Source organism: Centruroides sculpturatus, unplaced genomic scaffold (genome assembly GCF_000671375.1).
Source record: "Centruroides sculpturatus isolate CEXI.00-Female unplaced genomic scaffold, Cexi_2.0 scaffold1037, whole genome shotgun sequence".
Classification (NCBI taxonomy): domain Eukaryota; kingdom Metazoa; phylum Arthropoda; class Arachnida; order Scorpiones; family Buthidae; genus Centruroides; species Centruroides sculpturatus.
The window spans coordinates 267947-279423 of NW_019385488.1; the positions used below are offsets into that span (position 1 = coordinate 267947).

An 11477-nucleotide genomic window follows, 5' to 3' on the forward strand; every position below is an offset into this window, starting at 1 on the left:
CATCATTCGTAAACGTCACAGTATTATCGCTGAGATGGAAACAATGTTAAAATTATGGCGTAATAATCAAGTAAATGTGAAAAATTGTAAAATAATATAGGCCTAATTTGTTATACATATGTATTATCTAAGATTTTATTAAACATTTTTTTTTCTAAATTATTGTTTTCTTTAGTTTCCGGCCCCAATTAAACATTATTTGTATGTATTTATAGGGAAAATTATACCCCGACTTACGCGAATTCGACTTACGCGGTTACCGCTCGGTCCCACCTATCGCGTAAGTTCGGGGTATTACTGTACAGTATTTTCTGAGGAAACACTCATACTTATTTTTTTTTAACCCCATTCCTGATAACCCGGCATTTTCACAAACTCGGCCACCCTTTGGTCCACATTAGGCCGAGTTTTCGAGGCTCTACTGTATTATATAAATATTACATTAATTTGTACTAAAAGCACACAAGTATTGCTGTAACCATTTTAACTTTTAGGATTTTATTGCCAAATATTCATATTAATTTTCAAACAGAATTTAAAAACAAGTAAAATGCCAAAGCCATTTTTGGGACAAGACTATGTCTCGGAGACTCCGGGCTCGACTGCGCACCGTTTTCTAAGGAAAAGAGAAAAATGAGCACTCTTCAATGAGGAAAACAAACCACAGGTACTCGGGGTCCTGGCGTAGATTACGGCGGGCTTTGTTGCCTGCGTGGTTACGACGGGTTGCGTTGTAACGGGCCTGTTTTTCGCTACAGTAAGCAGGATCACTTCGCCGCTCATGGTGGATCTCGTTCTCATTCTCCAATCTTCTTTGTTATCTCTGGTTTTCAGTACAATCGTTCAAACTTCGCCAGCCACAACCATGACGTTGTCCACGAGACATTTTCCGTAAAATTAACCCATCCAATGTCGAAATTTCTCTCCGTTGCGTATCGCCCCGGGTGGAATTTTTGTACATTACTAACGAAAATTTCCCGTTTTTGAAAAAAAATCGTGGCTATTGTATCGTCCGAAATTATATTTCGGAAGTTACTTTTAATATAAAATTATAATGACTAGCACCAAAACGTTCGGATGCTGAAACGAGATATCTCGGGTCAACCGGTCAAGGTCAGCAGGTCGTGACCAGAGATATATCCGGAATAACACGAGACAGGTAAATGGGTTTTTCGAAGATTCGTTTCTCAAAACTCGATTTCGCAACATTCGCATTTCGAACTTCCTGACGAACAATGCATGGGCAAATCTGGCACTAGTGCCTGTTTGTAGAAATATATCGCCATTTTGTATTTTATTTTGACTCGATTCTCGATCCCCCGAGTATCTACAAGTCTGAATTTTTATGCGCGCATGATTTGGGCACCTAATACTCTGTGCAAAATTGCAACTCCTGGCATGTACTCCTCCATACCTCTTAGTAAGCGACTCAATAAAACATAATTTATAAATACCATATTTCCTCAATTACACCCTGCTATTCAAATAAACACCGGGGAATAACAGTACTTTGCGGTACTTTTATTGCCTGGGGTTTATCTGTACGGGGTAGACGGCCGTCTTAGACCCGTATTTGTATCTTCTTTCTTCGCCCTACGTGGGCTTTATTTGTACGGGGTAGACGGCCGTCTTAGACCCGTATTTGTATCTTCTTTCTTCGCCCTACGCGGGCTTTATTTGTACGGGGTAGACGGCCGTCTTAGAATTGTATTTGTATCTTCTTTCTTCGCCCTACCCCTAATATCCGGTACTGTACATATAAAGCCCGCGGGGTTTACAGTACAGTACATATATTTTACAGAAATACGTATCCTTGTAAGGATATTTATTAATCATTAATATTTTGACCGTAATTCGAATGACGTCACGTAAACAACCCATGACAATCATTTCTTTTGTATGAGAGAACCTTACGTTCTACGATTGTGCCATTTTTCAACCTCGGTATATAGGCCTGTACAGTGTGTGTTAAAAATGCGTTTTATTTGACACCGCCCATATCATATTGTATCAGAAAAAGATTGTCGTCATAGTGCTGTGGTGTTTATTTATGTTAATCGTCTACATTCACCCGGAATATAGGAGAAAGTGAATATCAAATCTATCTGAGTGGAGGGCGAGCGGAAAAATAGGTTCGAGTTAAAAGTACCGACAATTTACACTTAAAGAGACCGTATTATAAGGGAAAAAAAACCTTATATTGTGTGACAGGAAGCTGTAGACAGCTTCGGTTTAACGCAGTTGGTCTTAACGAGGTTTTACTGTACAGTGTACATAAAAATGACATTAGAAGGAAGCTAGCTAATGACAACTTCAACTTACACAGAACGTATTGAACCTATTTATTATGTTTGGTTTGTTTCATTAAGTTATTGCAACGCAACACTTGGGCACTTTCCGGGATGTCTTTTTAAGGGTAACTGGTCCTATTAGAGTGTTACGGACGTGGATAAAACCCGGAAAATGCACGTGGCCAGCCCTCCTGGCCAGGCTGCCAATCCACGACCGCACTCCCAGTGTTAACCCTCTCTCCCCCGAGGTGGTAATTTCGAAAAATCCCTTCTTAATGTGCATTCTAATGGCATACCCTATTAAAACGCAATCACAAGCGCAAAAAACCGCATCTAAAATAGTATAATAGAAGCCGGGTTCTTCACGGTAAGCCTTAGAGCCTGTACACACTAGGCGTTTTTCAACGCGCGTTTATAGATTTTTGTTAAAACGCGCGTTTTGCTGGCGTTAGCCGAGCGCTTTGAGATATATGTGCTGCTATGTTACCGTACATGCGATCGCGCGTTTTTCCGGCGCTTCTAGATTTACGCCGCCATTTTGCTGTATATTCGATAGTGCGCTTTTGGGAAATATCTACTTTTATAATATGGAGTAAGTCGTCAAATGATTTTATAGACATTCTAAAATAATTAAAAAACTTGGGTTCATATTGTCGTAGTTTTGGATACAACGTCACAAACATTCCATGGGTCAGTCTATCTCGTAATATTGGGTGCACCCAAAATTCTCTTTGCCTCTGCCGTCGTCTTTTATAGCGACAATAGAGGAGCCACACACAAGCAATCACTTCCACATCCATTTCCAAACCGAGCCAGTGCGCACGCTCCGCTAAACGCTCGTCGAACGCCGAGCTAACGCGTTATAATAAATAGGACCCACCAGTAGGGAAACGGTTCTGTTCCTTAAGGATTACGAAGAACACGGCTTCTACTGTACTATTTTAGATGTTTTTTTGCATTTATGCGGGAAATCGAACATATTTTTAGACCCTTCTAAAAATTCTCAAAGATATTTAGTGTTTTATTGTATACTAGCAGACCCCGCCACGCGTTGTTGTGGCTCAAAATGTATCTATTATAAATGTATAACACTTCCCCTGTGGGGGGAAAATTTTTCGAAAAATTTCTTCTTAGTGTACATTCTCTTGACGTACCCTATTAAAACGCAATCAAAAACGCAAAAACCTGCATCTAAAATAGTATAAATAAAAACGCTTTGTTTAAAAACGCTTAGTGTGTACACAGGTCCTGTTCCTCTCCCGCCGGGGGAAATTTCGAAAAATCCCTTCTTAGTATGTACCAAATTTCAACTCCTAACGTTTGGGCTCTGCGCTTATTATTATTATCAACCCATCTCGATTATATTATAAGTGTTATGTAGATTATTCGAATATTTTTGTGCTTTTTCTTAAGAGCATTTTGTTCCCTTAAGGAAACACACTATACCATAAGATAACACTTTATGGATAGAGTTTTCTCTTATAGTAGATTTAAACCTCGCAGTAACACTTCGACTTTATTTTCCACTATCATCAGTCATGTTTGTATAGTTAAGTTACGGCAATACAACACTTGGGCGATCTACCTAGGAGGAATGCCTTCCGAGAGGATTTTTAAGGGTAATTGGCTCTTGTTCAGGAGTTATAGACGTAGAGAAAATCCGAAAAACTCAATTTGGCTAGCCCGTCCAGGCCAGGCGCGAGCGAACCCATGACCGAACTCCCAGTGTTCGGGGAACAGACCACTTGGCCACTGGTGGAACTCGTCAGTCAAGAAAGAGCAAAGCTGTTGTGGTCTTACCACAACTTGAAGATTATTGTACCACAATCTTTTGATTTCCTTACATGTCATAATAAATAGGACCCACCAGTAGGGAAACGGTTCTGTTCTTTAAGGATTACGAAGAACACGGCTTCTACTGTACTATTTTAGATGTTTTTTTGCATTTATGCGGGAAATCGAACATATTTTTAGACCCTTCTAAAAATTCTCAAAGATATTTAGTGTTTTATTGTATACTAGCAGACCCCGCCACGCGTTGTTGTGGCTCAAAATGTATCTATTATAAATGTATAACACTTCCCCTGTGGGGGGAAAATTTTTCGAAAAATTTCTTCTTAGTGTACATTCTCTTGACGTACCCTATTAAAACGCAATCAAAAACGCAAAAACCTGCATCTAAAATAGTATAAATAAAAGCAGAGTTCTTTACCGTAAGCCTTAATCCTAACCATCTCCCTTCAGTGGGGTTGAATTTCGACATGTATATTATATAAAAACACGTGCGTATTCGAATGCAGCGTTGTGTCAAAATTTCAAAGGAATCGGTAGGAACAAACGAGCATTACATTTTTATTTATATAGATAGATAGAAGATGATCTGCTTTAGTTCATTTTCACAGAAAAGCAAACTTAGGGCGTTGTACTCGTAGCGCCATCTGTTGGACATAAAAGCCTTAACCTAGATTATATCTTTTAATTTATATGAATGTTTAACGGAATAATATACAGCCTATGTCCACCCTGAAGTCCCATTCTAAATTTTGGTGAAATAATTTTTGAAATCGGATAAGTAGTTTCGGAGATTACCTGCTGCATACAAACTTACATACTTACAAACATTACCTCTTTATAATATTAGTATAGATAAATTTGACACAGGGAGCGCATGCGCATAAGTTCGCTTTATTCGAACTCTTCGTCTTAATGTTCTATTTTATATTTATGAATGATTCGGGAAGATCCACTTATTTTTCGAATTTATTAAACCTGAAGAAAAGAGTTACGAAAACGTCTGTTATTTATCGTTTAGTGGTACTATGCACCGGTTAGTGATTGCAGCGAGTCTTATTTATCGTTATCCCGGTGTGGTAAGCAGATATCTAAAAATTCTGTAATTAGTCTCGGAAAAGGGGGGACCTAATTCTTTCACTCGATAAAAACGGGTAACATCTGCTATAATCTAGTAATCTTAATCTTCCGTTAGTTTTTGTCCGAGCAACGCCGGGCTCATCTGCTAGTATTAATATTAAATAAAGTGACTTACACGCAATACGAATTCGTTTAAAATGGCTTCCTTCCGTAGTAATTTGTTGTTAGTTGGCTAATATCAACTTCTAAATATTTCATTTCAGTTTTATTTCCTTTACCAAAATACGGTGTTTCTGTCTTTCCCTTTCCCTCTATTATTCTGCAATTTCTCAGCTTTTTCTTCCGTTATTTCTTCTAAAACTAGAAAAAATTTCGGTATTTTTCTTGGAAACTGCCGGCGATACGAAAATGGCGTCTGGATTCCGGTCAGCAACAATGGCGTTTGTATTGTCTATTCGGCAACAATCGCCGATAAAGCTGGAATCTAATTGTTGTCGTCGATGACGTCACGTTATTTATAAAATTTTATAAGGTCTTCTGTCTTGTAAATTTGGTGAAAAATTTACTCGAAATCAAGGAAAGTATTGAAAATAAAAGTTTTAGGGGTTTAGGATGGACTTTAAAGTTCATCAAGTTTAAGCCCATAGATTTTTTTATTAACCTTAGGAGAATCATTGCAGGATGCGGTGAGAAAAGAGTTATGGTTTATGTTATTTGCAATTGATATTGTGCTAATGAGATAGAGAGCAGGGGTGTGCCGTGACACTTGATGATAGGGAAGCTGTGTTTCTATAAGAAGCCAACATCCAGTGGCAATCAGTTAATTCTTTCATTAAATGTATTTTTAATAGATTATTTATCTGACGTACTTAATAAACAAGTTCATTATAATTACCTCTGTTATTAGATCCAATATATTCCATATGCCCTCTAAATGCCAATTCTTGCTTTGATAAAAACATATAACATCTATTAATTTAAATACTAGCTTACCCGTCGCGCATTGCTGCGATCTCAGAAGAAACGAAATTCAAGCAAACTCGTTATGATAAAATTTAATTTACATTTCATCATTTTTATTGAAACTTATTATTATTATTNATTTACAGCAGAAAATGGGTTAGAGATTGACAAATAGAATAAATGGACGACGGCAAAAACTCAAACGGTATTATTAGATACTAGCAGGTGGGCCCGGCGTTGCTCGGGCAAAAGTAACGATAACTAAGATAAAGATTATTACGTTACAGTCAACCTTACCCGTTTTCACAGAATGCAAGAATTGGGTCCCCTTATTTCCAGACTAATTAGAGAATTTTTAGATGGTTCTAAAAATATGTTCGATTTCCCGCAAAAACGAAAAAACTGCATCTGCGCCTGTAAATCTTGCACGTCGCTTTCTCTTAGCAATTCCATTGTTACTTAACACTTCCATTGTTGATGGAAGTGTTAAGCCTTAATCCTGTCTTTCTCCCCTCGGGGGGAATTTCGAAAAATCCCTTCTTAGTGTGCGTTCTCGTGACGTACCCTAACTGTACCAAATTTCAACTTTCAACTCCTAACCGTTTGGGCTCTGCGCTTATTATTATTATCATTATCAACCCGTCTCGATTATATATTAGATTGACTGTGAATGCGATGATGTGGAGTTTAAAAAGACACATTACGTTGTATTTTAGTCATATATACATGGTTATTCGTAAGTCCAACCGGGGTTACGGCGCTCGATAACGTAATAACCAAGCAAAAACAGCAGAATAACTAATTTTAATTTCTTCAAGTTTACTAAACCTGTTTACTGTAAACCTGTAAGGTAAAGTTTACTTTACCTTACTAATTCTCTAAATATATCTTAATACATCAATAATCAATTTACTTTTGTTATGTTCTTTGCAAACAAATGCGAAGGGAAAGAAATGACTGGAAATTGGGCTATGGGATTAAATGGCTGATTAAATGCCAATTACGAAGCTCTGTATTTTATCCAGCAGTGACATTAAATTGCATTCTTCCCAACTCTTGGTAGAACTCTGAAGCAGCCACCTCCTCGTGGTGAGTTCTGGGTTGTTCGTCTGAAAATGACAAAGTACTACTTGTTTCTTTCAATTGAATACAGTAATAAGGAAACGACGAAGGACCTTCTGGTAGTACTCCTTTGCGATGGTTTGACCTTGTGGTGCGTACTCATGATACACCACCCCACGAGAGTCGAAAAACTGTCAGCATGACCTTGATATTGCTGCGGACCTGCCGCGCTTTTTTTTGGCCTCGAGGATCGTCCCCGAAAGCCTGCTGAATCTTGTGAATGGTTTACGCTTGGGTATCGCCAAGGTTTTTGGCAAAATTTGATGTAATATCGCTGCTCACATTGTTCAGTCATTTTCCAACTTAGTGGAATCCGACGAGAGCTCACTACATGTCCTCAGTCATAGGCCGACTGCCAACGACTGACGCTTCCTGCAGGCGGGAAAAAATTCAGGGCTGTGCATGACTGTCCCCTCCACAACTCCACCAAAGGAGTCACTCATAGGCCGATTGCCAACGACTGACGCTTCCTGCAGGCGGGAAAAAATTCAGGGCTGTGCATGACTGTCCCCTCCACAACTCCACCGAAAGATGCCTTCCGCGCATTATTGGTTTACGCGGAAAAAATTAAAGTCCGATACTCGTATATAGATATGTTTTGATCTCTAATATATCGAAATATATTGAGTCTGGGTGTATGTTAATCGAAATAAGGACTTTACAATTCTATTTAAAATAAAATGATGGTTTCAATAACAAATAGTAAATCCTAAACTTATTATTACATTACTAACTAATCCGAATTAGATCTACATACAATGAATTACACGATGATAAACACGTGCTGCCACAACCTTCCTTTGTTCCTCTGTTCACTCCGATCGTCGGACTCTGAAGCAAAACCAAAAAAAGTTCTTCCACTTCTTTCTTATTAATATGGAGACTCTAGCCTATTGGCTTTTTCTCCGAATCACTCCGCTTTGAAATTAGGTAAAGCGGTTGGTGCGGTGAACAAAACGCTCCAAGATTTCGATATGTTGGCGAGGAGAAAGGTCGGTATGAGGCCAGTATATCGGAGTTAAGGTACGGACGATCGTGAGGTCCAAGGTTAAAAGACGGCCTAGCTCTTGGCGGGCTAGTGTGTATTGCGGGCAGACAAACCAATAGCGTACGGAAGTTTCTGGCGAGCCACAATCTGGGGGCAATCTGGCGAGGCGCATTGGCGTCGAGAATAGAGGAAGTTGTTCAGGGGGGTCGTATCTGTTCGAAGTCTAGCCAATAGGGTTTCTGTGTGGCGAGACGAGACGTGATGGTATATCCAAGGGGCAAAAGGTCGGAGAAAGTTCCTCCACACATGAGACGGTCCCATTTATACTCCTTCCTCACGTGACACCGTTCTTGACCAATTAGTGTACACTAGTTGGCGTAGCAATCAAAGTGGTACAACATAGTCTTCCGCGGACAATGATACAAAAAGTAGGTCCCGACACGTGGTAATCTATATACACTAGGGTTTCTGAAACGGGATTCCGGGATCCCGGAATCCCGGGATCCCGGTTGTTTTTTTAACCCGGGAAATATCCCGGGAAATTTTTCTTATCCCGGGAAATCCCGCAAATTTCTTAAAAATTCACTTTTTTTCTTATTTTGTGTTAAGGTTGAGGAGTTTTGCAAATAGAAAGCATAATTAACTCATTCACTGCCAGAATACATTTGTATTTATTAATTTTAAACCTACCTATTAGTTTTTTTAAATTTTTGCTCGTTATAGCATGTCACAAATGGTCAATAATCAATATATAGCTTATTTGTGGCAGGACTATAAAAATTCTTTACTTGTCGGAACCTGTAATATCTGGAATAATTGTGCTTACGCTGTCTTGAGTTTTAACCATGCCCAGTAGCTTCAATAAATGCCTGACGCCAGATTGTGCAAATTGGGCAAGGATACAAACGAGTACAAAGTCTGCAAGTATGAAGTTTTTCTTCATAAACCTGATTATTAAAGCCAAATGAATTGCCGAATTATCGAGCTCTAAGCTTGATGCCGCTATTAAAGCAGCCAAGGTAGACAAATCAAGAATACTAGAGAGCGAAAGAAGTACTACAATCTCGAAAACGAACTCGAAATCTTCCAGGCTACAGGTGAAAAAACACATAATATCTGTCTTCTCTTAAATGCATTAAACACTATTCCAATCACATCAATTGAATCGGAAAGGGCATTCTCGGTGGCAAGACTTTTCATTACTAAAATAAGAATTAGAGTGAGTTATCGGAGTATTGACCATCTTTGCTTTTTAAAATCTTATAAAAGTTTGCAATATTTTGTATTATATTTTATTTAAAAAACGAAAATTACCTTCTAAATTAGAAGTTCATTTTTTTAATTTTTAACTCAATTCAAAACATTTTTTTTGTTGTTGTTGTATGCAGTTTCCAGCAAACTTTAATTAATTTTTTTCTATTTGTGAAAATTTCTACGTTATTTAAAGGTAATTTTTATTATAGGCCTATAGACCTAACACAGCATTATTAATATGATTTTGGAGGTTACAAAACTTTAAAATTACTTTAAAAAATGGAAAATAATTATATCATTTGATTTCAAGATATTTTGTATACCTTAAAAATAATTAATTCTATCCCGGGATTTCCCGGGATCCCGGGAAACAGTTCACTTTTATCCCGGGATCCCGGGACAAGCAAAATACCGGGAAATGAGAAACCCTAATATACACAAATTACATCAACAACAATACTAAAGTAACGCAGAAGTACAGATACATGGAAGTAATAAATGATATAGCTTTATGGCCAACAATATTAACAGATTCTATTATTGATCATATTCTTAAAACAAACCAAAAAGTAGGCCTATAGAAAAGGAATTTCTTAATAAACGAAAAAAAAAGAGTTAAGATAATGGAAATAGATAAAACACCAGATGGAGGAAGTAACTTGACACCTGAAAAATTATTTAAAATACAAATTTACAGCGTTCTTGACACACTATTGTGTCAAATAGATTGGCATTATAAAAAAATGAAAACTATCTGTGACGATTTTTGTTTTCGCTGTGGCTGGTCTTTACAATGCATGAGTTTGCTGATTTAAAAAATTCGGCTGCAGATCTCGCTATTAAATATAGCAAAGATTTTAAAAAGTACGAATTCACAGGTGAAATTGAAAGTTTTAATTTTGAAGTAACGACTCTTATACAAAATATACAAACTGCATCTCCGCTTAATATTCTACAGGCTCTTCGTGATTTTGGTTTAATTGAGTCTTACCCAAATATCAATGTCGCTCTTCGAATATTCCCGTTTCTATTGCTTCGTGCAAGAGAAGTTTTAGCAAGTTAAACTTAATTTTAAAAAAATATTTAAGATCAACTATCGGACAAGAACGATTATCCAATATTTCTATTATTTCAATAGAATACAACATCGTTAAAAATATTAATTATGATGGTGTAATTAATGAATTTGCTGAAATGAAAGGCAGAAAAATTCAATTAAAGTAAATCTTATTAAAAATCTATTGTAATGTATTTGTTTTATTTTCCCAAAACCAAATAAATTAAGGGGCCTAAATGCAAATTCTTGCACAGGGCACAGGAATGGCTAGTTACGGCTCTGGTTGCAGTTACCAGGCACCGTCGCCTAGATGACCGTGTCTGTATGTTTATATGCAGGGAAGTATGTTAATACTTCGATGTCTTGAAGATATGGGTGACCTAAACCATTTTAACTCTTTCCGCTTTGTGGGCACTAAGAGAGCCTCTTTTAGCAAGTCCGTCATGGGTTCGGCCATAGTATAGGCTATAGTATTAGTTTAAAATAGTGTAGGTGGATTTCACAGGTGCAGCTTGAAAGCACCTGTGAAATCCCTTCTCGTTTCCTCAGAAAGCATAATCATTACACAGTATTGTTCAAAAACCTAAGAATTTTTCAGGAGGTTGTCCATCTCGAATAAGTCGGGACTCGTCCATCAACATTCCACCTCCCAATCGAAGGCCTGACCGAACCCACGAAAGGCTCTTTCTTTCTTTCTCAGGAGGAAACTACACACCTCGTCATCGTGGTCGGTGTTGCTTACAGATTCGGTCACGAATCCGTTAAGTCTACTTCAGAAATGATCCCTTGAAGTATGATCTTCCACGAAAGGCTCGATAAAAAGCCCTGACAGTACCTAAAGGGGGAAAGAATAAAAATAAAATCTCATCAATCCATTAATTCATTATAGTAGACTATAATGAATTAATGTATGCGTTTTAAATTTTTATAC

General features: G+C 37.7%; 1 non-coding gene across 1 annotated transcript; it reads right to left on the minus strand.

The window, feature by feature from the left end:
• Positions 1-11176: 11176 nt before the first annotated feature.
• Positions 11177-11347, minus strand: LOC111639463. Its single transcript, XR_002759070.1, has one exon. It is a non-coding gene; the product is annotated as a small nucleolar RNA U3 (small nucleolar RNA).
• Positions 11348-11477: the final 130 nt, after the last annotated feature.